This window comes from Triticum urartu, chromosome 4A (assembly GCF_056163025.1).
Source record: "Triticum urartu cultivar PI428250 chromosome 4A, HENAU_Tu73, whole genome shotgun sequence".
Taxonomy (NCBI): domain Eukaryota; kingdom Viridiplantae; phylum Streptophyta; class Magnoliopsida; order Poales; family Poaceae; genus Triticum; species Triticum urartu.
Window position 1 is genome coordinate 564,531,635 of NC_141876.1, and position 27,637 is coordinate 564,559,271.

The window sequence follows — 27,637 nt, forward strand, 5'->3', positions numbered from 1 at the left end:
GGGCATAGGTTTAGTCCGGCGTGCTGACCTCTCTATTAAGCCTAGGTCGGGTTGCGGCGTATTGTTTGGCCGAGGCCGGGCATGACCCAGGAAAGTGTGTCCGGCCGGAGTTAATCGAGCATGGTGGGTAAGTTTGTGCACCCCTGCAGGGAAGAAAACATCTACCGATAGCCTGTCCTACGGTAACTGACACTTGGAGTTGTATCCCGATCGATACAACTAGAACTGGATACTTCAGATGAGACAGGGAGATGAGACTTGGATATGAGATGATAACCGGATAGTATGGCTCTGGGATTGCTTTCTCGCAGGGAGTCGAGAAAGGATCTCTGGCCGAGGTTGATAACATTACTGCTACTTTACTTTATGCTACTCTACTCCCTCCTGTTGCTGCAAGATGGTGGTTTCCAGAAGATGCTAGTCTTCGATAGGCTAGGCTTTCCCCTTCCCTTCTGGCATTCTGCAGTTTAGTCCACAGATACAACCCATTCCTTTGATACAGGTGCATACTTAGTTTAGATCTGATGTAAGTCTTGCGAGTACTTTGGATGAGTACTCACGGTTGCTTTGCTACTTCTTTTTCCCCCATACCCGATTGTTGCGACCAGATGATGGATCCCAGGAGCCAGACGACGCCACTGATGACTACTACTACCCGGAGGATGCCTACTACTACGTGAAGACCGCTGACGACTTGGAGTAGTTAGGAGGCTCCCAGGCAGGAGGCCTTGCCTTTTCAATCGTTGTTGCTTTTGTGCTAGCCTTCTTAAGGCAAACTTGTCTGACTCACGTCTGTACTCAAATATTGTTGCTTCCGCTGACTTTTGTGTTTTTGAGCTTATGTATTCGAGCCCTCGAGGCCCATGGCTTGTAATATAAAGCTTGTGATGGGGATGCCCTGAATCCTGGCAGACCCACTAGGGAGAGGGGGAAACCTGAGAGATATAAATGATAGGAATATTTTGGAACTGTAGGGGGGCAGGTAAGAAAGGCATGTCTACCTGCCTCACTGATATGATTAATGCCAATAATGTTGATTTTATTGGTCTTCAAGAGACTATGAAAAAGTCCTATAAACCTTCCTTTTTTAGGAAGTTGGATCCTGGACAAAAAAATTATTGGGAATGGATTCCCTCTCGAGGCAAATCTGGAGGCATTCTATGTGGTGTTAATAAGGACAAGTTTGATCTTATTGCTGTTAAATATGGAAAATATATCATTCAATTAGACCTTTTGGACAAAAACATGAAATGTTGCTGGTCCTTGATGGTGATATATGGAGCAGCCCATGATGAGAGTAAGCCCGAGTTTATTGCCGAATTATCTCATATGTGTCATGCCACTCAGATCCCTTACTTAGTGGGTGGGGATTTTAATATTCTTCGTCACAGCGGTGAGAAGAATAAAAATACGCCCATGTCTCATTTCTCGGATGTTTTTAATTCTGTCATCCACTTGCTTGGGCTTAGGGAGATCTGCATGTCTGGAGGGGTGTACACGTGGTTGAACAAGCAGGAGAACCCCACTCTGGAGAAGCTGGATAGAGTTTTAATGTCACCTGAATGGGAGGACTTATATCCTCTTGTCTCGGTTAACAAATTAGTTAAGGACCTATCTGATCACAATCCCCTGTTGTTGGATGGGGGAGGGCTGCAGCTAGAGCACCAGGGAATAGGTGCTTTAGATTTGATAATAAATGGCTGAATAACCCAACCTTCCTACCTTTGGTTGCTGATATTTGGTCGAAACCTGTGTATACTGATGATCCCATAGATACCCTGAATATTAAACTAAAAAGAGTTAAGAAGTTTTTTAAAGGGTGGGGTTCTAACATTTTTGGGCACAAGAAGATTAAGAGAAATATTATCAAACTTGAATTGCAAGAATTGGAAAAGCTTGAGGAAACTGTTGGGCTGTGTGGTGAGGCTTATACCAGAAAGCTGGAAATATTGAATGAACTGAATAATATGTATGTGCAGGAAGAGCTTGTTTGGCACCAATTTTCTAATGAGAGGTGGCTGCTAAAAGGAGAAAATAATTATGGTTTTTTCCATAAAGTGGCCAATGGGAGACGTAGGAAACATTAGATGGTTTCACTGAAGTGTGGAGCAACTATTATCGAAGGGACTAAAAACCTCTTAGCTCATGCTACTGAGTACTATAAAAATCTTTTTTGGACCAGCCCCTGGTAATCTATGTCATATAGATGAAAACCTTTGGTCACAAGAGGAGAAAATTACTCCTGAGGATAATGATGACTTGACACGACCTTTTTCTATTGATGAAATTAAAAAGGCCCTTTTTGATATGAAATCTAACAGTGCCCCTGGACCGGATAATATACCTGTTGAATTCTATCAACATTGTTGGGATGTTGTAGCCCCGGACTTATTGGCATTATTTGAATGGTTTTATGAAGGGAGACTGGATGTGCAAAGGTTGAATTATGGCATTATTACCCTTTTACCAAAATCTGATGATGCTAGTAAGATCCAGCAATATAGGCCAATATGTTTGCTTCGTTGTCCATACAAACTTATTACCAAGGTTATGGACATTAGGGCCAGTAAGTATGCTTATAAACTATTCAGCATTCAGCAAAACACATTCATCAAAGGGAGGCATATAGTAGATGGCATATTATCTTTGCATGAAGTTTTGCACCATACTCATGTTAAAAAACAGGTTGGGGTGGTTCTTAAGCTTGACTTCGAGAAAGCCTATGACAAAGTCAATTGGGAGTTTCTGCTTGAATGTCATGAAAAATGTGGGTTTAACCAAAAATGGTGTGGTTGGGTAGCTCAAATTCTTAAGAATGGGACGGTTAGTGTTAAAATCAATGATGAGTTGGGTCCTTATATTCAAAGCGTGAAAGGGGTCAGGCAGGGAGATCCACACTCTCCTTTCCTCTTTAATCTTGCGGCAGAATGCCTAACTAAGATGATGACTTCTGCCCAAAAAAATGGTCTCACTAAAGGGTTGGCCTTTGATCTGATTGAGAATGGTGTGGGTATTTTACAATATGCGGATGATACAGTTATCTGCTTCGAGCATGATATTACCAAGGCTGTCAATGTTAAACTCCTACTATACTTGTTTGAACTAATGTCGGGGTTGAAAATTAACTTTGATAAGAGTGAGATTGTTGTTATAGGTGGGCATAATGAGATTGATTCAACATACGCTGAGATGTTTGGGTGTCAGGTGGGGAAATTACCTATGAGATACCTGGGTGCCCCGATCACTTACTCCACTTTGAAAAATATAGAGTTGGATTTTTTGGACGCTAAGATGATAAAAAAACTTGATGCTTGGATTGCATATTCAACATCATCTGGGGCTAGATTAACCCTGTTGAATTCTAGTCTGGATGGAATCCCATCATATCTTATGTCAATGTTTTTGTTCAATAAAACCTTTATTGACAAAATGGATAAGCACTATAGAATATTTTTTTGGAGGAGAAAAAATAAGAAGCGTGCTTATCATATGGTGAAATGGGCTAGGGTTTGTCGATCCAAAAGTATTGGGGGATTGGGTCTCAAAGATCTCCATAAGCAAAATATTAGCCTCTTAACTGAATGGTGGTGGAAGCTCGAGACTAGTGATGGGCTGTGGCAATGTATTATTCGTGCCAAATACTTTAAAAACAGAACTGTAGCTAATATTCGTAGCCGCTTTTCGGATTCTCCTTGCTGGAAGGCTATAATGAAAGTCAAGGAGACATATATGGCTGGAAGGGCTATCCAGATGAATAATGGTAATCTGGCTAGGGTGTGGCACGACCCATGGCTGGATGAAAAACCTTTGCGAGATAAGATGCCTGTCTTATATAGTATATGCCATGATCAGGATGCGACTATTGCTGAGTTTGTGGCGAAAAGCTACAAACTGGGGTTCAGACGTAGACTGTTTGGAGAGGTTAATAATTAGTGGGATTGGGTTGTTGCTGAGGCTAAAAAATATACCCTGAACACCTCCCCTGATGTAGTTACATGGAGCCTTAATAAGAAGAACAGGTTTTCCACCAAATCAGTTTATGAGTGGCTAGAAAGGGATTTAGCTGGTCCGAATTACAAATGGATTTGGAAAGCCAGTATTCCTTTAAAAATCAAATACTTCATGTGGCAGTTGTTTCAAAATGCTGTGCTTACAGGAGATAACTTGCGGAAAAGGAACTGGCCTGGAAATCCTGCTTGCTCCTTTTGCAATAGCATGGAAGATGCTAATCATCTGTTTTTTACATGTCCGCTTGCCCAAACTGTATGGGGGGTCTTGGGTATAACAGTTGGGGCTTCTTGTTGCCCCCGATCTCTGTGGCAATGTTGGGCGTGGCTATATAAATTCTTTCCAAGCAAAAATAAATTTTATATGATGATTATCACTGCGATTTGCTGGGGGGTTTGGTGCCTCCGAAACAAAGTTACTTTTGATAAGTACAATGCTCATACTCCGCTGGAGGCTGTTTTCAGTGCTTGTTCTTTTATGTTGTACTGGGCAGGATTGCTGAAAGAAGATGATAGGACGAGGTTCCAGGCTGGGGTGAAAAGACTAGCATTTGCGGCAGCGGCTCTGGCAGACAGGTCGTACACACAGGGGAGGATGCTGCTAAGGGATGGAGATGGAGTTTAGATCGGTTAGCTTGGTCATCTCGCCAGTTTCATCAATACCACTAGGGTTTAATGCCCGTTCTGGTGTTCGTCAGTGGTTGACTCATGGTTGCTTTATGCCCCTCCTGGGTGGCTGTGTAGTTTCATCTTTATATTTTGTTGTCTAGGATAGTAGCTTGTTAGTGTCGTCAGGTTTTCGCCCCATGGCGGCTGATCCGTTTTAGGGTCTTCTTGTTGTGGGTATCTTGGCGATGCTCCAGCTCACTCTCCCCCTTTCAGTCCTATTTGGGTTCTGGTGGTTGTTTTATTTTGGGCTTAGTCCCTAGAGACATATTGAACTGAACTTCCGTATTTCCGTTGATTGCAAAATTAATGGAAAGGGGTGTGAGCCCGGTTGGAAAAAAATTGTGTCTAGAGTTGTGTTGTGATATCTTCCCGTGAGTCCTTGATCTTGATCGTATACATTTGCGTGTATGATTAGTGTACGATTGAATCGAAGGCGTCACACCTGGTTGTACCTGGGGGGAGTCCCGAGGAGGGGGACAACCCACCAGGGTGCGCCAGGAAGCCCAGGCGCACCCTGGTGGGTTGTGCCCACCTCGGGTGCCCCCCGGACCGCCTCTTTGCTCTATAAATACCCAAATATTCCCCAAACCTTAGAAGCATCGACGAAATATTCATCCAGCCGCCGCAGAGTCCAGAACCACCAAATCCAATCTAGACACCATCTCGGATGGGGTTCACCACCTCCATTGGTGCCTCTCCTATGATGCGTGAGTAGTTTTTTTAGACCTTCGGGTCCGTAGTTAGTAGCTAGATGGCTTCATCTCTCTATCTCTTGATTGTCAATACAATGGTCTCTTGGAGATCCATATGATGTAACTCTTTTGCGGTGTGTTTGTTGGGATATGATGAACTTTGAGTTTATGATCAGTCATATCTTTTTATACCCATGAAATTTATTTGAGTTTCTTTGATCTCTTATATGCATGATCTCTTATAGCCTCGTATTTCTTCTTCAATATTTGGGTTTTGTTTTGTCCAACTTGATCTATTTATCTTGGAATGGGAAGAGGTGCCTGGTAGTGGGTTCGATCTTACGGTGCTTGATCCTAGTGACAGAAAGGGAACTAACACGTATGTATCGTTGCTACTAAGGATAAAAAGATGGGATCTATATCTACGCAATAGATAAACGGATCTTGTCTACATCATGTCATCGTTCTTATTGCATTACTCCGTTTTTCCATGAACTTAATACACTAGATGCTTGTTGGATAGTAGTCGATGTGTGGAGTAATAGTAGTAGATGCAGGCAGGAGTCGGTCTACTAATCTTGTACCTGATGCCTATGTAATGATCATTGCCTAGATATTGTCATAATTATTTGAGGTTCTATCAATTTCCCAACAGTAATATGTTTACCCACCGTTTGCTATCTTTCTCGAGAGAAGCCACTAGTGAAACCTACAGCCCCTGGGTCTTCTTCCTCATATATTTGCTTGCGGTCTACTTTTCCTTTGCATTTTTATTCAGATCTATTAAACCAAAAATACAAAAAATACTTTGCTACATTTTATTTTATTTGTGATCTATTATTTCAATCTACTACAATTTTCTGGCATCGTTACCCTAAAGGGATTGACAATCCCTTTAACACGTCGGGTTGCGAGGTGTTGTTATTTGTGTGCAGGTGATGTTTACGTTGTGTTGCTTGGTTCTCCTACTGGTTCGATAACCTTGGTTTCTTCACTAAGGGAAATACCTACCATCGCTGTGCTGCATCATCCCTTCCTCTTTGGGTAAATACCAACGTAGTCCTTGCAGACAGGAGCTTTTCTGGCGCTATAGTCAGAGAGCAATCAACAAGCTAAACATTGAAGTCCATGCGAAACTACTAGTGAGACTGAAGTCTCTCTGCAAAACATAAACTAAGAAAACGTGAGTACAAATGTACCCAACAAGACTTACATCAGAACTAGCTACATATGCATCAGTATCAACAAAGGGGTGGTGGAGTTTAACTGCAGCAAGCCATCTTTGACTCAGTGGCTATCCTGTACTATCACTGCTGGTAACTCTTTTGAGGTGGCGCACATGAGTCCACATATTCATCATATCAATACACCACTATGGATCCGCTCTCGTCTCCTTACGATAAGGCCATTCATAGAAATCACTCTTATCTTGCGTATTTTAGAGTATCCACTTTCACTTGTCTATGAACTGCCTAAGCAACCTAGTAGTCCATTACCGCGGACATGGCTATTTGAATAGATCATGTTAACCCTGCAGGGGTGTACTTCTTCACACATGCTCTCGCCACTTACCGCCATGTACTCATCGTGTATCTCAGCAACCTTCAAGCGGAAGCCTCACGAGGGTGTCGGCCACGACCTGACTAACCACGCAAGACTCTAGTGCAGGTTTATCGCCTATTCAGGTTCCATCCGTAAGGGAGACCGGCCGTGGTTTCCATCAAGGCCCCAAACGATGTGAGCAGGGTTCCCAAGCCCACCATTCGGGTGCCACTTGGTACACTATGCCGCTGCACCTAGTCTGTCCCAAGCCCACCTGTCGGTGTCAAAACTGGCGGATCTCGGGTAGGGGGTCCCCAACTATGCGCCTAGGCCGGATGGTAAGAGGAGGCAAGGGACATGAAGTTTTACCCAGGTTCGGGCCCTCTCGATGGAGGTAAAACCCTATGTCCTTCTTGATTAATATTGATGATATGGGTAGTTCAAGAGTAGATCTACCACGAGATCGAAGAGGCTAAATCCTAGAAGCTAGCCTATGGTATGATTGTTGATGTGTATGTTGTCCTACGGACTAAAACCCTTCAGTTTATATAGACACCAGAGAGGGTTAGGGTTACACAAAGTCGGTTACAATGGTAGGAGATCTTTATATCCGTATCGCCAAGCTTGCCTTCCATGCCAAGGAAAGTCCCTTCTGGACACGGGACGGAGTCTTCAATCTTGTATCTTCATAGTCCACGAGTCCGGCTGAAGGTATAGTCCGGCTATCCAAACACCCCCTAATCCAGGACTCCCTCAGTAGCCCCCGAACCAGGCTTCAATGACGATGAGTCCGGCCTGTAGATTGTCTTCGGCATTGCAAGGCGGGTTCTCCTCCAAATTTCGTGTACCTGTTGAATAAAGTCCTGTTTCTTGTAGATGTTTGCGCTCCTTGGCTTCTGTGCCCAATAATGGCCGCTTCCCACGTGTCAAACGAATATGAAAAGTCTGAGTGTTTTTACATTCACACCCCTAGCCGCGTGAATGAGCTGCCCTATTTAAGGGGACGAGGATTTAGATCCAATCCACACCTTCTCCCCTCCGCGAGTGTTCATCAGAGCGCATCCGACAAAGGTCCATTCCACCATGGCCAGCCATCGCAACTCCTCCGCTCGCCCTTCCAGCCCTAAGCCTGGATATTGGGAGAGATTTTCCATCCCGCATAGCGAGCTAGTGACGCTCCAGTCCAAGGGATTTCTCCCCCGGCCTATATGGTCCCGGTTCGAGCCGGTCTTGCCGTCTACAACGGCGGAGAGCAAGCAGAGAATGCCCCTAATCCCTCCAAAGGAGAGCGGGTGTGCCTCGTCCCTTACTTAATAAGGGGGCTTGGATTTCCAATCCACCCATTTCTCCGGGGGCTTCTAGAGTTCGACGGCCTCCAGCTACATCATCTCACGCCTGCCTCAATATTGCATATCGTGGGCTTTGTAGCCCTCCGCGAGCTGTTCTTGGGTGTTGAAGCTCATTTCGGACTGTGGAAGGAGCTATTTTGCCTCGTGCCCCGTTCCAAGAAGGGGTCAATGTATCAAGTGGGCGGAGCTGAAGTGTGGCGCATCGCCGGGACCGGATATCTGTCCGGAACCCCAAAGAAGGCGTCCGAAGACTGGCCCTCGAAATGGTTTTATATAGAAGACGTCCCGCTGCCGGATCCTGTCCGGATCGGCCTCCCTGAATTCAATAGTGCTCCCTTAAAGAAGCGCCTAAGCTGGCACCCACGGAGCCCTTAGAGGGAAAGTGACAGGGACATCATTTACCTGATGGGCCGAATAAGATTGTTAGCCGATTCCGGACTAACCATGATCGAGGTTATGGCCGAATGCATTATGCGGGGGGTGCAACTGCTTCAGTATAGAAGCCACCCCATGTGGGACTTCAACGGGGAGGACGACACCACCCGCTATGTCCGTAAGGGGCCAGATTCAGCTGTCGCTCTACTAAAGATCTTGTCCACTTTATATAAAGGAGAAGAGGAGGAATTTCTCCGCGTCAACCCTCAGGGCGGATTCTCCATGCACAATCCCCCAAGCTGGGTAAGCGGCCGTATTTACTTGTCCATCCGTTTTGTATTCCCATTGTTAAATATTCAGTCTGATGACTTCAACACAGGAACTGCGCCGGGCTGTTAAGGAAATAAGTAGCCCTCCTCCACAACCCGAGGACCCAGGACGGTCCCTTGACCCGGCCTCCCAAGAGGATCCGGACATATCTGTGGAGCTGATCGATGGAGTGTTCTATCAACTGAGCAAGGACAACGTCTTGGTGGCCATTATGGCCGATTACCCAGGGCTAATCCTGACCCCCCAGGTACCTGAGATCAAAGGCCCAATACCATGAATAGGTGTCCGCCCACTCGTGTTCAGTTTCCTGATTGCCACCGAACTTTGCAGGGGAGGTATTTAAGGCGGAAGGCCGAACCTGCGGCGACAAGCCAACGAGGGGCCGTAGGGCCCCGCGGGAAGAAAAGAAGTGCAGTCTGAACCGAGGCGTCAGTGCAAAGGTATGGCGCCCCCCTTATCCTAGGTGTTCTACCTTAGAGGCATATTGACACTCGCGCTCTTTTCAGGACAAAGAGACCTCGTCGGACTACATCCGGAGAGGCTGCGAATCGCGGCTCCGCCAGCCAGGCTCCAAAGCCTGGTCAGGAGGCGGAGGCGAACACAAGGCGCGCCAGACGCTCCTCCGACGGAGGATGTGGACGGGTTGTCTGCCACCAACTCTGAGGTGGAGAGTGCCATGAACCACAGGCGTCGTCGGACAGTTCTTCGCGACGCTTGTTTCTCCCAAGGGGCGTTAGATGCCTTCAACTCAGGAGATGCGTATCTCCGTGCCACTCAAAATGGTCTAGCCAGACCACGGAGCAGTATGTAAAAGACATACGGGTAAGAAAATTCTGGTAATTATATGTATATACCAGTAGCCCCCGAGACTTGAAACAGTTAGAATAACTGATTTAAGGATCATTTGTGATGCAGGTTCTTACGGAAAAGAATTCTCTACTGTCCAAGGAGCTAGAAGAGTGCAAAGCCCAACTTGAGGCCGCACTAGCCGCGGCAGGGGAGCCTACGGAGACCCCTTCTGGTACTATACACTTCGAAAGATAAGTATTTTGCGAGGCACGGCTTCGGTGCGAATCTGACAAATGAAATTGCAGATGGCGCTGGATTGAATCCGAAAAGGCAACACCTCCTACGCCAGCTAAAGGCTGGTGAGAGGGTGCTGATAAAGGTGATGGGGGAGAAGAACGATCTCCAAGATGCCAACACCAAGCTGGGCGTCGAGCTGAAAGATGTTCATGCCCAGCTGTCAGACTCCGTGAAGGAGAATCGGCGGCTTCGGCGCGGCATATTTAGTAAGTGCTTGAACGAACCTTTTGAAAGAAAGTTCGGTGGGGAAGTCGACTAACAGAGCAATGTCTGTAGGTGTGCTAACAAGTCATCCTGCAGAGGAGATGCCTGGTTCTACGGGTGACCTTCTTCCCGAGCTCTCGCAACTGCTCGATCGAGTTCGGCAGGCGATGCTAGGCGTCGCCCAGGCCCTGTGGCCATCCGTCTCCATGCCCGAAGGTCTTGGAGAGCTTGCGGAGAAGCTAAAGGGAGCACGGCGGTGCTTCCGATTGTGGAAGATATCAGCCTGCCATCAAGGCACTAGGGAGGCCTGGGCCATGGTGAAAACGCGGTACGCCAAAGCTGACCCCAACCACATGGCCGAAGTCGGTCCTGTAGGGCCCGATGGGAAGGACATCCCTGTAAGCTTAGTATACGGCCAAGTAGAGTTGGCCGCAAAGTATTCCCAGCAGGACTGTAAATTAGACAGCCTGTTAGATGGTATTGAAGAGGAATACAACCAGTCAAAATGACTATGTAATTTAATTAACATTTATAATGCCTTCTAGCCGGATTGTAGATCATTTGTCATGGCCGACCTTTTCGCTTCAGCCTCGGGACCTGACGGTTCGGAGTGTGTCCGAATTCCCATGCGGTTATATAGGAACCAGGGAATGCATGGAGACCAGGCGTAGGGATCATTAGGGCATGAACAGACAAGTGCCCGACTAGGTATGTTATATTACATGGTTAGTAAGAAACATCTTCCAGGGAGAATAGTTCCGTTAGGGGTTCCTTTCCGTGGGAGGCATGCCCTAAGGTGCATGTCCATGCTGCGAAAAGAAACAAGGGAAAAACATCTGGGGGAGTATAGATAAAAATAAAAAAGATCATCTTTAGTTCACCGACTGAATATTCCCTTAAGAACGCTAGCTTTCGGCTTCACCCAGTCTGAGGTACACGTCCGAATGACCCAGCAGTAACAATCGCAGAGGTGCTCCCTTTACCACCTAGCCGAACAATCGGGAACATAGGGGTAAGCACAGGAGCTAGCTTGGCCAAAACTTAAGTCATATCGATGCATATAATGGTGAATAAAAGGTACATGCGGAAGTGTGACACATGTGTTGGGCATGAAGCCCGCATGAATAAGCTTCTGTTTAAAGAAGCCCCCGGGTTTAATGAGCACGGATAGCGCGTCACTTTATGAGCCTTTAGAGGCTATAAGAGAGAAAGAGAGAGAAGAAGAGAAATGTAAGACATAAAATATAAAAAATGGACAGAGGAAGGAGACGGACACAAAGTCCGACGCTAGGCATAGAATCTTCGGAGACAGGCTGCGTTCCATGGGTTTGGCTCGAGTCGGTTATCCGATGCATCTCGCAGGCGGTACGCTCCACCAGTCAGGACTTGGTCAATTATGAAGGGACCTTCCCACTTGGGCTTGAGTTTGTCTTTTTTCTTGTCCGGTAGTCGTAGAACTAATTCGCCAACATTGTAATTTTTTGGCCCGTACTTCTCTGCTTTGGTATCTTCGAGCCTGCTGTTGATAGAATGTGCAACGGGCTTTTGCCACGTCACGCTCCTCATCCAATGCGTCCAAGTTATCCTGCCGATCGAGCTCGGCTTCTCTTTCTTCATACATGCACACTCGAAGTGAGTCATGGATTATGTCGCAAAAGGCAAAACTGCCTCTGCGCCGTACACCATAAAGAATGGTGTGTATCCGGTGGTGCGATTCGGCGTGGTCCGTAGCCCCCAGAGTATGGAGTCGAGCTCCTCTACCCAGTGCGTGTTAGATTCCTTGAGGGACCGCACTAGTCTGGGTTTGATGTCGCTCATGATAAGACCATTTGCACGTTCGACCTGGCCGTTAGTTTGTGGGTGATAGACGAAAGCATAATCGAGCTTGATGCCCATGTTTTTTGCACCAGAGTTTTACCTCATCGGCCGTGAAGTTCGTGCCGTTATTAGTGATGATGTTGTGGGGGACGCCATAACGGTGTACAACCCCAGATATAAAGTCTATCACCGGTCCGGATTCGGCCGTCTTAACAGGCTTGGCTTCTATCCATTTGGTGAACTTATCCACCATGACCAGTAAGTATTTTTGCTTGTGGGTTCCGCCTTTAAGGGGTCCAACCATGTCAAGCCCCCAGACCGCGAAGGGCCAAGTAATGGGAATAGTTTGGAGGGTGGTGGGTGGCATATGGCTTTGGTTTGCAAAGAGCTGGCAACTGGTGCATCGTTGGACTAAGTCGTGAGCGTCTGCCCGGGCCGTCGGCCAATAAAAGCCTGTACGGAAGGCCTTGCTTACACGGGACCGGGCTGCAGCGTGATGACCGCCAAGTCCGGCATGAATTTCAGCTGGGAGGTTCCGCCCCTCCTCTTCGGAGATGCCCCTTTGAAGGACTCCGGTAGTGCTTTTCTTATAAAGCTCTCCCTCGTGGACTCTGTAGGCTTTGGATCGCCGCACTATGCAGCGTGCCTCATTTTGGTCCTTGGGGAGTTCCTGCCTAGAAAGGTAGGCGAGGAATGGTTCTGTCCACGGGGCGATAACGGCCATTATTATGTGGGCTGAAGGTGTTTTTTCATTGGCAGAGCCTCCGATTGTGTCAGAATGTTCGGTGTCGGGCAGTGCGGTTGGGTCCGGGCTGTTATTGTTCGGCTCCCCTTCCCATACTACGGATGGCTTGAACAGCCTTTCCAAGAAGATGTTGGGGGGGACTACATCGCGTTTTGCGCCGATGCGTGCCAGGACATCTGTCGCCTGATTATTTTCCCGGGCTATATGGTGAAATTCAAGCCCCTCGAACCGAGCTGACATTTTTAGGATGGCATTGCAGTAAGCTACCATTTTTGGATCCTTGGAATCGAAGTCTCCATTTATTTGGGATATTGCGAGGTTCGAGTCCCCGCGCACCTCTAGGCATTGGATGCCCATGGATACTGCCATCCGGAGACCATGTAAAAGGGCCTCATATTCGGCTACGTTGTTGGAGTCCGTGTACATAATCTGTAGTACGTATTGAACTGTGTCTCCTGTGGGGGACGTCAAAACGACGCCAGCCCCCAGTCCGGCCAACATCTTGGAGCCGTCGAAATGCAGTATCCAATTTGAATATGTGCCGTACTCTTTAGGGAGTTCGGAGTCTGTCCATTCTGCGGCGAAGTCAGCCAAGACTTGAGACTTGATGGCTCGTCGTGGCTTATAAGTTATGTCAAACGGGAGGAGCTGAATGGCCCATTTTGCGATCCGGACCTTTGCGTTACGGTTGTTTATAATATCGTTAAGTGGTACTTCCGAGGCTACTGTTATTGAACACTCTTGAAAGTAGTGTCGTAGCTTCCGGGATGCCATGAATACCGCATACGCAATCTTTTGATAATGCGGGTACCATGATTTGGAGGGAGTGAGGACAGTGGACACATAATAGACCGGCTTTTGAAGGGGGAATTTGTGTCCATCCGCTTCTCGTTCGACGACGAGCACTGCGCTTACAACCTGATGTGTTGCCGCAATATATAATAGCATTGGTTCGCTGATGTTTGGTGTGGCCAGGACTGGGTTTGTTGCCAGTATGGCTTTTATTTCGTCGAGTCCGGCCGTGGCTGCATCCGTCCATTTGAAGTGTTCGGTGCACCGAAGGATGCGGTAAAGGGGTAGGGCCTTTTCTCCCAAGCGGGAGATAACGCGGCTTAGAGCCGCCACGCATCCGGTTAACTTATGTATTTGTTTGAGGTCCTTTGGGATATCTAGTTGTGACAGAGCTCGGATCTTGGCTGGATTTGCTTCAATTCCTCTACCTGATACAATGAAGCCCAAGAGCTTTTCGGCTTGGACGCCGAAAACGCATTTTTCCGGATTGAGCTTGATGTCGTATGTTCGGAGGTTATCAAATGTGAGCCTCAAGTCGTCTACTAGAGAATCAACATGTCTTGTTTTGACGACCACATCATCTACATATGCCTCCACTGTTTTGCTGATCTGGCTTGCCAGACATGTCTGAATCATGCGCTGATATGTTGCGCCGGCGTTTTTGAGCCCGAAGGGCATCGTGTTGAAGCAGAATGGCCCGTATGGTGTGATAAATGCCGTTGCAGCTTGGTCTGGTTCTGCCATCTTGATTTGATGGTAGCCAGAATATGCGTCGAGGAAACACAACAAATCGTGTCCTGCGGTAGCATCGATAATTTGATCGATGCGGGGGAGGGGGAAGGGATCCTTTGGGCAAGCCTTGTTAAGGTCTTTAAAATCGACACACATGCGCCAGGAGTTGTCCTTCTTTGGTACCATCACCAGGTTTGCTAGCCAGTCCGAATGTTTTATATTTCTGATGAATCCGGCCTCCAATAGCTTTGCTAGCTCCTCTCCCATGGCCTATCTCTTAGGTTCGGAAAAACGCCGAAGAGCCTGTTTGACAGGTTTGAATCCTGTTTGGATATTTAAGCTGTGCTCGGCCAGCCTGTGTGGGATTCCTGGCATGTCTGAAGGGTGCCAGGCAAAAATGTCCCAGTTCTCTCGTAGGAACTCTCGCAATGCGGTGTCGGCATCAGGGTTTAACTGTGCCTCGATGGAAGCTGTTTTATTGGGGTCTGTTGGATGGACTTGGAATTTGACTATTTCGTCTGCCGGTTTAAAGGAGGTGGACTTGGATCTTTTGTCGAGTACCACATCGTCCCTATTCACCATAGAGCGCAGCGCAGTCAGCTCCTCAGCCGCTAGGGCTTCGGATAGTGCCTCGAGGGCCAGTGCGGCTGTCTTGTTTTCGGCGTGGAGTGCTATGTCCGGATCACTGGCGGGAGTGATGATCCCCTTAGGCCCGGGCATCTTGAGCTTCATGTACCCGTAATGGGGTATTGCTTGGAAGATTGTGAACGCTTCCCACCCTAGCAGAGCGTGATAACCGCTGCTGAACGGAGCCACCTGGAATGTGACCTCTTCGGACCTGGATTTATCCGGCGTGCCGAACACCACATCTGGTGTGATTTTTCCTGTACAGCGCGCTTCCCGACTGGGGATTATTCCTCTAAAGGTTGTTCTGCTTCGCTCAATGCGGTTCCAGTCTATTTCCATTTTTTGAAGGGTCTCCTCATAAATGAGGTTCAATCCGCTGCCGCCCTCCATGAGTACCTTGGTAAGATAAAAGCCGTCCACTATTGGACTGAGGACCAATGCGGCTGGTGCTCGGGCTATTCGGAATTTAGGTTCATCACTGGCGTTAAAGGTAATAGCCGTGTCACTCCATGGGTTTATTGTTGCTACTTGGTAGACTTCAGCAAGGCTGCGGAGTGTCCTTTTTCGCATATTATTTGATGCGAAAGCTCGAAGACTGTTAATACCGTATTGGTGTCTCTGGGGTGGCTTTCTGTGGCCTCCGGAATTAGGAGATTTTCGCCAATTTTGGCCACCTGCCGGAGTATCCAACATGCTCTGAGGCTGTGAGTTGGTGTGGCGTCCTCTGTACTTTGAATTTTACAGGGTCCATTAAGCCATCCTTCCAGTACGGTTCCATGCCCTGTAGAGGGTTTTTGCTTTTTAGTGCTTGACCCGGGTGACTGGTGATGATGCACCCTTTTATTTCGGACTGGGTTTGTATTCAGGGCCGGATTGTCCCAAAATTTTATTTCGGTTTTCCAGGCACTTTCCATTGCACAGTACTTTCGTACAATGGATGCCAAGTCAGCGAAGCGTGTAATATCACGGCGACTTATGGCGTTGAGTATTCCCTTGTCCGTGCAATTATCACAGAAGATTGAGATTGCGTCTTCCTCACGGCAGTCCCTTAGCCTGTTCTTAACTAAGAGGAATCTGGCCTAGTAATGATGTACTGTTTCATCGAGTTCTTGCCTGATTTTGGATAGATCGCTTATGTTGGGGTGGGTGGGTAGAATTAAATCCGAAGCCTCACCCCATCTAAGGCTCAGAGGCCGAGGAATTTCCGAACTCGAAAATTTGGATTCCTGGATGTTGTCTAATGAATCCAGCCCGTCGCCTGACTCTAAGTTCAGGTCTTGAGTGATATCCTCCCCTCTACGGGTATCCGGCTTGGAGGGATCGGGAATCCGGATGTAGCAAGTCCTTAAGATAGATGAAGGGTCGCCGCACTGTCCCTCTACCACGGCAACGTGATGGGTGACTTGGGGAGAGTTAATCTCTCTCAGATCGGTTTTAGGCCCGATCTGGTTGTAATCCGTAGCGACTCCCAGGGCGGCGAAGCGATCCAAGAGCTCGTTTATGGAGGAAAGCTCCATTGGATCTAACTTCTCGGCAAGTTCCGAGCTGACATGAAGATTGTTTTCGATGGCTCGAGAGGTCATCGTCGGCGCACAAGCCGAACAGGCGGTCATAAGAAAACCACCTAGCTGGAGGGTTTGGCCGACAGCCAAAGCTCCCATAGCAATGGTGCCGTCTTTAAAGACGGGGCGAGGCATCCTTCCTGATGGCGACGACACAGAGGAACTCTCAATGAAAGCACCAATGTCGGTGTCAAAACCGGCGGATCTCGGGTAGGGGGTCCCGAACTGTGCATCTAGGCCGGATGGTAACAGGAGGCAAGGGACACGAAGTTTTACCCAGGTTCGGGCCCTCTCGATGGAGGTAAAACCCTACATCCTGCTTTATTAATATTGATGATATGGGTAGTACAAGAGTAGATCTACCACAAGATCGAAGAGGCTAAACCCTAGAAGCTAGCCTATGGTATGATTGTTGATGTGTATGTTGTCCTACGGACTAAAACCCTCCGGTTTATATAGACACCGGAGAGGGTTAGGGTTACACAAAGTCGGTTACAATGGTAGGAGATCTTTATATCTGTATCGCCAAGCTTGCCTTCCACGCCAAGGAAAGTCCCTTCCGGACACGGGACGGAGTCTTCAATCTTGTATCTTCATAGTCCAAGAGTCCGGCTGAAGGTATAGTCCGGCTATCCGAACACCCCCTAATCCAGGACTCCCTCACCACCTGTATCGGGTGCCACTTGGTAGACTACTAGCACTACCTACAAACACCAGAAACTAGTTGCAACTCCTGGACACAGATCGAGGCAGTTAATAAGTCGATAGGGGCACTTAAGCATTCCAATGCGTGGTAGTAAGTGTCTTGGATCACAGACACATAACTTAGTTCCTAAGGTCGGTTTCAATGAGACAACCCACCATGTACTCCTACATGGCCTCTCATCGCTACCTTTGCCAAATCATGTTCACACGCTTAGCTCTCAACAGTAGGACATGTTCACAACATTCCAATTCATCCCCGATGAATCATACCTGACACAACTCTAAGCAATAGCAGGCATGACAAACAAGCATGAATGAGTAGGCACATCATGGCTCAAGCAACTACTACTCATGCTAGTGGGTTTCAACTATTTACTATGGCAAAGACAGGTCATGCAGAGGAAAGGGGTTCAACTACCGCAGCATGTAACAGTTGAATTGACGTTGTCATAATGCAGTAAAAGAGAGCAAGAGCGAGAGAGTGGGATTGTATCGGAATGCTCAATGGGGGATTGCTTGCCTAACACTTCTGAACATAGCATTGTGTCTTCATTAGTGCCATTGATCACATTGTCAGAAATGTTGGGGAACATAGTTGTCGGTGTCAAAACCGGCGGATATCGGGTAGGGGGTCCCGAACTGTGCGTCTAGGACGGATAGTAACAGGAGGCAAGGGACACGAAGTTTTACCCAGGTTCGGGCCCTCTCGATGGAGGTAAAACCCTATGTCCTGCTTGATTAATATTGATGATATGGGTAGTACAAGAGTAGATCTACCACGAGATCGAGGAGGCTAAACCCTAGAAGCTAGCCTATGGTATGATTGTTGTTGTGTATGTTGTCCTACGGACTAAAACCCTCCGGTTTATATAGACACCAGAGAGGGTTAGGATTACACAAAGTCGGTTACAATTGTAGATCTTCATATCCGTATCGCCAAGCTTGCCTTCCACGCCAAGGAAAGTCCCTTCCGGACACGGGACGAAGTCTTCAATCTCGTATCTTCATAGTCCAGGAGTCCAGATGAAGGTATAGTCCGGCCATCCGGACACCCCCTAATCTAGGACTCCCTCAGTAGCCCCTGAACCAGGCTTCAATGATGACGAGTCCGGCGCACAGATTGTCTTCGGCATTGCAAGGCGGGTTCCTCCTCCAAGTACTTCATAGAAGATTTTGAACACAAAGATAGTGTCCGGCTCTACAAAATAAGTTTCCACGTATTGCCATATAGAGAATAATATTTACACAAATCTAATCTGCTGACGTATTCCGTAGTGTGACACACCACGGCCGAGTCATTTCATTATCCCACCTCAGCGCGTCATGCGAGGCAGTTTCCTTGGCACGTCTTGTTAAAGCAGAGATCGTGTCCCCTTATTCCGGGATTCTCCTCAATACGGGCGTGGGTAACCCAACCGCGCCATTGATTACGGCGCTTGGAGATAAGCGAGTTTTACCAAGCCAGTGGGGACATGTAGTTGCGTCCACCCATATAAGGGGATAGGGATCCACCTTTTCACCTACGCCTTCTTCCTCCCTTGCTTATCCATTCTTGCGCACTCGAGTTCCAGCGCCCAAGTCCGCACTCCCCACCTCAACCTTCTCCAGCCATGTCCGGAGCGGGAGGCAAGTGGATGGTCTCCTCCGTCACGGAGGGACACATCAAAAAACTGAGGAAGGCCGGATACTTGTCTAACGACATTCCGTACCGGCTTCCCGAAAAGGGGCAGCTCATCCCCACCCCTAGGCCCCATGAGAGGGTGGTGTTCCTCCCCCATTTCCTCCGCGGACTGGGCTTCCCTCTTCACCCATTTGTCCGGGGGCTCATGTTCTACTTTGGCCTGGATTTCCACGATCTGGCCCCAAACTTTGTCCTCAACATCTTGGCGTTTATCGTCATGTGCGAGGCTTTCTCCGCATCCGCCCCCATTTCGGCCTATGGCTCAAGACTTTCAACGTCAAGCCGAAGGTGGTGCGCGGCAACCAGGCGGAGTGCGGAGGCGCCATGGTGGGCAAGATGGCCAACGTCTTATGGCTCGAGGGCTCCTTTGTGGAGACCCTGAAGGGGTGTCAATCGGGGTGGTTTTACATCACCGAGCCGTGTGACCCTGAATGGGTCGCAGCCCCCGTGTTTCGATCCGGACCCCCTACGTGGCTTACCTCCTGGAAGGAGACGGGCCTGTCATGGGGTAAAAAAGGAGAGCTGACCGGACTCCAAACATGCATCCAAACCCTGGTGGACAAGAAGCTCAAACTTGTCAACGTTGTCAAGGTTATGCTCATCCGCCTGATCCTCCCGTGTCAACAACGGGCTTTCAACCTGTGGGAGTTCGACCCGGCGCGGCACCAAACTCTGAGCAGGCTCTTCGACATGACGTACGAAGATGCCTGGAAGGTGCTTTTCAAGGGCGCCGAGGCCCCCGCATCCGCTACCGAGGATCGTGGATTCAGTATGCAGCGTCATGCTCATGCGGTAAGCTGTTTTTTCCTTTTACAGGGTATCAGTTTTTCATAGTTTGACCCCATGCGGGATCTAAGCTCCCTTACCTTTGACAGGACTGGCAGGTGACGTTCGGACAGATCAACTGTCCAGCTCCTTAGCCCGAAGGCCCAGCGGACGCTCGCTTGGTGAAGCTGCTGGTTCCGGCACCCTACGTGGTGCCGGAGAATAAGGCCGCGAAAAAGGCCACGGGGACTCGAAAGAGTGCCCGGCGCCAGGAGGTGTCGGATCCATCATCCGATGGTTCCGAGGCGCATTCCTCCCGTAAAGACGAGGAGGAGGAAGAAGAGACCTCTCCCCCTCCAGCGGGAGGAGAGAAGAAAAGGAAGGCCGCCCTCTCTGGGGAGGCCGGAGGAACCAAGAAGGGGGAAACCCTTCCTCCGGACTACTCCACCGACGCCGACGGCGGAGAGGAGTGGCTGCCCAGGGCCAAGCCCCTGGCAAAATCGTAAGTATCCGGATACCAGAGTAATTCATAGTATTCGTTTATTGCACAGCTTTCCCTTATGTCGAATATGTTTATGCAGCCCACCCAAAGACCGACTCGACGCGTCATCGAGCGGCTCATTGGACTCGTCGGATGTGAACTCGCTTCCGACGGCTTCCTCCCCCCGCCCTACGGATGACACCGAAGTGTTGTCCCAACAGGTTCCAAGCCGGCAGGAGGTGGTCCTGGAGGCACCGCAAGGCGACCTCCCGGACTCCAGGAGTAAAGGGGATGAAACCCCCCAGGGCTCCAAGTCCGCCTCTAGGCCGGACACCGCTCCGGAACCTTCAAAGGTTCCAGAGTCCGGTGGGGGACCTCCTTCCAAGAGGAGCAAGCCCACCGTGCCGGTGACCCCCGTCCAACCGGAGGCGCCGGACAATCTGTTGGAGGCGCTCCAAGGCGCCTCCATCGACAAGGAGCATCGCACCATTATGAGTGCGGTGGTCCAGAAGGTTCAGTCCGCCAAGAGCGGACTGACTGAAGCTTGTACTAGCCTTTTAGCAGGCTTTGAGGTAAGTAAAGAATGTGTAAATAATATTACCGCATAGATAGTAGCCCCTGATGCTCTGTTTGGCGCTCGAGAAGAAAAGCCGAATAGAGGATCAAATAAAATTCGTAGGAGTCTAAGAAAAATGAGTAAATATGCGTATGCAGGCTTCTCTGCTTGCGTCCACTGCACTGACTGCGGAAGTGGACATGCTAAAGCAGAACCTTGAGCGGTCCGAGCAAGAGCTCGGGCGTGCCAAGAAGCAGCTCGAGGACAATGAAGGTAAGAAATACCTTGTTTTTAAATATATATAAAAAGGTGCAATTGCAAAGAATGACAGGATTATCGTGGCTATTGTAGGGGCCACGTCTGAGGTGGCGACCCTTAAGCAAGTGCTGGTCGAGGCCGAGAAGAGGTCGGCCTTGGAGCGCACCGAGCGGAAGAAGTATGAGGCCGAGGTTGGCAAGGTACGGCAAGAGCTCCAGGCTCTCATGGGAAAACATGAGAGTTTGGAGCTTGACTCAAAGACGCGAGCGTCCGAGCTCGCGGTGGCTATTGAAAATGCCAAGTCTGCCAAGGCCGAATCCCAGAAGACCCTCCAGGAGTTGGATGAGGTGAAGAAGATAGCGGCGGGTAAGGCATTCTTTATGCAAAGCAAACACAAAAACGTGAGTTACTTTTTACTTACCCGAATCCGGAGCTCTCCAGGAGCGTTCGCAGATCTTCCCCGGAGTGTGTCTTATGCCGCCGCATTCTATCGAGCCGAGGAGGGCAGCTCGACAGAGAAGGTGTTCTGATCTCAGTATGCTGAGGCCGGACACCCCGTGCCCCTGAGCGACCAGCTGAAGCAACCGGTCGAGCTCCACAAGGCGGCCGAACAGGCCATGAAGGGCCTCATAGTTCGGTTGTGGCCTGGAGGGGCTCTACCTGGGAGCTATTTCGGGCTAGTGCGGTGGCTGGTGGAGGCCTGTCCAAGGCTCGAAGTCATCAAGCGCTCCGTCTGCATTGAAGGTGCCCGTAGGGCCCTTGCCCGTGCTAAGGTGCACTAGGGCAAGATGGATGCTGAGAAACTTGTGAAGGACGGGCCACCGCCAGGGAAAGAGCACCGCAAGCCCGAGAATTATTATAAGGATGTTCTGAAGGGTGCCTGCCTTGTGGCGAATGAATGTTCTAGGGATGTAATTTTTGAGTGAAACTTGCTCGTTTTGTCCTGTGCGCTGAAAACTTGTTCATATGGGCTAAGCAATGCTGTTGAATTTAAAATATTACCTTCTGTGCGGCTGTTTATCAATTCTGAGAGATGGCAAGTCGTCGGCTTCTGCCCCCGTGCCGCTAGTTCTGGGGTGTTCGGGGATAAACCTGAGCGCTCTTTTTCCCATGTTTGGGTCCTTCTAGGGAGGCGCTCAGCCCAACGAACAAGGCAATCGGACTATAATGCGTGAACACTCTCACTTAGCCATAGAATTCTATAATTTTAAATTTCGGCGAAGCCCCTGGTATTTGGAAGACCGAGTTCGGGGCACTATCCACGCCTTGGCCGGACAGAGCCGGCTCCTCGCTCTAAGCGGCATAAGTCATTAGGGAATCGAAAAACCTCTCGAACAGCGACCAGCTCTCGCTTCACCATGACAGTCAGTTTTAGCTTTCTCCACTGAGGTGCTCAACCCAGCTCAACTGGAGCACAATCGTAGTGGTTCTCCTAGTGCTACCTTAGCCGATATAGCGGAACGTAATGTACCAAAACATAGGAGCCGGGCAAACCCAACTATTGACCCAAGACATGATTCGGAGCCGATGCATATAATGCTATAAGTTCGGGGTGCCGCACTTGTTAAAGTGTTGGGACTTCTCACACCATATTGAGGGGTACTAAAGCCCCTGGCGTATTTTGGCCGTACCAAAGTGTACGGGTGCAACATGTCGTTAAGGAACATATATATAAAAAAAGAGTAATGCAAAAATAGACAAAAGCTATGCATTGTTTATTAAAAAGGGCTACGATCAAAGAAGAACGATACAAATAATGCGATAAGCAAAAGGTTGGACTATGTAACATGTCCGTTCCAGGGGCAAGCTGTAGAATAGTATGCAAAACAGGTACACTGCTCGTGATAGAGACCACCTGGGAGTTCCGTAATGCGGCATGGCTTGTCTGCTTCCCTGGTTCTTGCATCGTTTGTGTGGCAATTGAACTGCCGAACAGGCCTTCCGAAGAGTGGAGTCCTGAAAGTAAGAGAAAATTAAAAAATCGGCAGCCCCTCGTGCGGTTTAAGCCGTGTTTTGGGCATGCCGTGATGGTGCCCCTCCCCCTGTACCCATGGTATTTCTAGAGCATAGTTATGTACGCGAAGTACTGGTGTCGCATTTTTGCGAGGGCTGGGGTTGGGTCCGCATTGCTACGCCTGCTCGGATCGTGCCAGGCGGTCTTGTTGTAGGTTACTCCGGGCGCGCTTGACGGTGTTCGGTCGTTTAATGGCCGGACTGGAGAACTGCCTGGAGAGGCTGCTTTGTACTTCCGCTGCAAGGGCCGCCGTGTGCTCCTCCGTTCGGAGGGAGCGTTCGGTGTTTCCATTGACCGTAATTACTCCTAGAGGGCCTGGCATCTTGAGCTTAAGGTATGCGTAGTGCGGTACCGCATTGAACTTGGCGAATGCGGTTCGCCCGAGCAGTGCGTGATAGCCACTGCGGAATGGGACTATGTCGAAGATTAACTCCTCGCATCGGAAATTATCCGGAGATCCGAAGACCACTTCAAGTGTGACTGAGCCTGTACAGTTGGCCTCTACACCTGGTATTACGCCTTTAAAGGTCATTTTGGTGGGCTTAATCCGTGAGGGATCTATGCCCATTTTCCGCACTGTATCCTGGTAAAGCAGGTTCAGGCTGCTGCCGCCGTCCATAAGGACTCTGGTGGGATGAAATCCGTCAATAATTGGGTCTAGAACCAATGCGGCGAATCCGCCATGACGGATGCTAGTGGGATGGTCCCTTCGATCAAAGCTGATCGGGCAGGAGGACCATGGGTTGAACTATGGGGCGACTGGCTCTACCACGTATACGTCCCTTAACACGCGCTTCCGCTCCCTTTTGGGGACGTGGGTTGCGTATATCATGTTCGCTATCCGCACTTGTGGGGGGAAACCCTTCTGTCCACTGTTGTTCGGCGGCCGGGGCTCCTCGTCGTCATCGCTATGCAGCCCCTTGTCTTCGTTTTTGGCATTTAACTTGCCTGGCTGCTTGAACACCCAACAATCCCTGTTGGTGTGATTGGCCGGCTTTTCGGGGGTGCCATGTATCTGGCTGTCAGGACCCCGATTCCAAGTCACATCGATCTAGCCGGTAACACCTCATATCACTTTGCGGCCTCACGCACGGTATCCCACGGGTGTCGCCTTACCTTGGCCCGGGACCGTTTGCGCCTTTTGGCTCACGTATATGATAGTGTCGCTACCATCCATATGACAGAGAACCCGGGCCGACATGGCTAGTCATGAACCCAAAGCGGCACAGACCTATGGAGACAGGCACACATGAATCACATCGAGCATGTCGGTCATCAGCGAGTGATTCCGGGCTGTAGCACTGGGCTAACAGGACTCCGGGGAACCTGGGCTGTAGCAGGCTAGGCAGGACTCCGGATATCACCGCGTGACATTTCCCCGAAGGGACAGACATAGGAACGAAGTGAAACACATGCCGGCCAGTCAGGTGTCTTGAGCAGTAGTGCTGGGCTAGCAGGACTCCGGTGAACCGGGCTGTAGCGGACTACTATGGCTCGAGGAACACTAGACTACATTTCCCCATAAGAAAGGCTGCCGAGGATAAACAACTAGATTGTCGGATCCCACTCATACCAAGCATTTCAATCATACACACAATATGCCCGATATGAGTACATACAACATGGCATCACAATAAAACTCTACAACTCAAGTACTTTATTTAAAGGCTCCAGAGAGCCATACATAACAAGTTCATACAGATAGGGGTCACATGACCCGACACTCAAGTCATACAATCATACAGGCACATGCAGAAGCAACTAGTCTGAGTACAGACTCTAGAAAGAAATAAGGCTTCTCGAAGCCTGTCTATCTACATAGGGCCCTCCATGGCCAGGATCACCACCTGGGTGGCTAGTCACTCATCGACGTCAAGGTCTACGTAGAACCCATCGGAGGGGGCGGTGTTGTCGTCTGAAAACAGTAATTAAGCAAACATGAGTACAAAGGTACTCAGCAAGTCTTACATCAGAACCTACTAAACATGCTTATTCTCAAGAAGGTGGTGGGGTTAATGCAGCAAGCCAGCTTTGACTCTTGGCTAAGCTATCCTATGGAACTCCACCAGTAAAATAGTTTTCGCACACGAGTCCACTACTCACCAACACAATACTCCACCGGGGATCCTCCCTCGTCATCCTACGAGAGGGCCATCCTCGGTACTCACACTTATCTTGAGTCTTTTAGTAGTATCCATTAACTTGTCTATGAACTGTATAGGCAACCAAGTAGTCCTTTACCGCGGACGCGGCTATTCGAATAGTTTTATACCCTGCAGGGATGTACTTCTTCATACACGCTTTCACCACTTACCGCCGCTTACATGACATGTACTCGGCAACCTTCAAGCGGAAGCCCAGCGAGGGTGTCGGCCACGGCCTACCTAAACATTTAAGTCTCTAGTCCAGGTTTATCGCCTCTCTTGGTCATAGGAAACCCAGTGATGAAATCCATACTGATTTTATCCCATTTCCATTCAGGAATAGCCAAAGGTTGAAGGGTGCCAGTAGGCCGTTGATGCTCTGCTTTAACACGATGACAAACGTCGCAATTAGCAATGTAATGAGCGATTTCCCTCTTCATCCTAGTCCACCAAAACCTCTGGCGTAGGTCTTGATACATTTTGGTACTACCGGGATGAATGGTGAGATGGGATTCATGAGCTTCCTTAAGGATCAGCCGCCTCAGGTTTCGTGCCTTTGGAACCACTAGGCGATTTCCAAGTATACGACACCTTGATCATCAAGGGAGAAACAATTCACGACTCCTTTCTTAATGTTTCTCTTAATACGGGAGATTCCCGGATCTACCTTCTGTGCCTTGATGATCTGATCCGTAAGGGTAGGTTTCGCCACCAGGGTGGATAGGAATCCTCGAGGAACAATGTGAAGATTAAGCTTACGAAATTCCTCATGGAGAAGTGGTTGACTTTGTTGTAACATCAGGTTGTTACAATAGGACTTACGGCTTAGCGCATCAGCCATGACATTGGCTTTGCCCGGGGTGTAAGTTATTCCTAAGTTGTAATCCGAGATCAACTCAACCCAACGACTTTGCCTGAGATTCAAATCTAGTTGGGTGAAGATATATTTCAAACTTTGGTGATCGGTGAAGATCTCGCAACGATTACTGAGAAGGTAATGTCGCCAAGTTTTAAGTGCATGGACTACAGCTGCAAGCTTAGATCATGTGTGGGATAATTTTCCTCATGTGGGTGTAATTGCCGTGAAACATAGGCAATTACCTGACGATATTGCATGAGTATGCAACCTAGTCCTTGTCGCGAGGCGTCGCAATAGATAATAAAGTCCTTGGAGAAATCTGGTGGTACCAGTACGGGAGCAGATGTCAGGCGTCTTTTCAGTTCCTTAAAACTGAACTCGCACTGTGGAGTCCACTTGAACTTTTTATCTTTCTTGAGGAGTTCAGTCAGAGGTTTAGCAACCTTGGAGAAATTCTCGACGAAGCGGCGGCAATAGCTCGCTAAGCCAAGGAAGCTCCGAACTTGCTTAACCGTCTCAGGTGGAGTCCAATCAAGGACGGCTTGAACTCGCTCGGGATTGACAGCAATACCCTTACCAGAGATTACATGGCCTAGATAGGTCACTTCTGGCAACCAAAATTCACACTTGGAGAATTTGGCGTAAAGGCGATGCTCTCGAAGTTTCATCAATACCAGCCTTAGATGTTCGGCATGTTCCTCTTCATTCTTGGAGTAGATGAGTATGTCATCGAGGTATACTACGACAAATTTGTCCAAGTACTCCATGAAAACCGAGTTCATTAACCGGGAGAAGGTGGCTGGGGCATTGGTTAAACCGAAGGACATCACGGTGTACTCGTATTGGCCATAACGAGTAACAAAGGCCGTTTTGGGAATGTCCCCGTTTCTGATTTTTATTTGATGGTAGCCCAACCTCAAATCCATCTTGGAAAAGACTGAGGATCCAGCGAGCTGATCATCAGATCATTGATCCTGGGAAGAGGGTATTTGTTCTTAATGGTGACCAAGTTGACAGGTCGATAATCCACAACCATTCGATCCGTTCCATCCTTCTTCTTAACGAAGAGGACGGGGCAAGCCCAAGGAGAGGAACTAGGACGGATGAAACCCTTTTTCAAGGACTCATCGAGTTGGTTCTTAAGCTTGACTAGTTCTAAGGGTGCCATCTTGTAGGGTCTTCTAGAAATTGGAACGGTTCCTGGAACAAGGTCTATCAGAAACTCGACATCCCTGTCAGGTGGAACACCTGGCAGTTCTTCTGGAAAGACATCCCGAAAATCTCGGACTACCGGAACATCCTCAAGGTCTGGAAGGGGGTTGGCATTTAAGGAGTAAAGCTGGCGCTTGGCCACTCGAGTTAAGACATTGACTGTCTTGCCCGATGGGTGAGTAAGTTGAACGGTTCTAGTGGCACAATCGATCTTAGCATAATGAGCTGACATCCAGTCCATACCCAAGATGATGTTTATGTCCGAGGACTTGAGAGCTATTAAGGATGCAAGGAAGACAAGTCTATCGACAAGGATTTCGTTCCCATGGCTTACTCTAGAAGTTTGCCATCTAGAGCTAGGAGTTTGAATTTCCATGGTAGAGGGCATGTCACAGAATGTCGTGTTGTGCAATCGAGCATAGTTCTTGGATA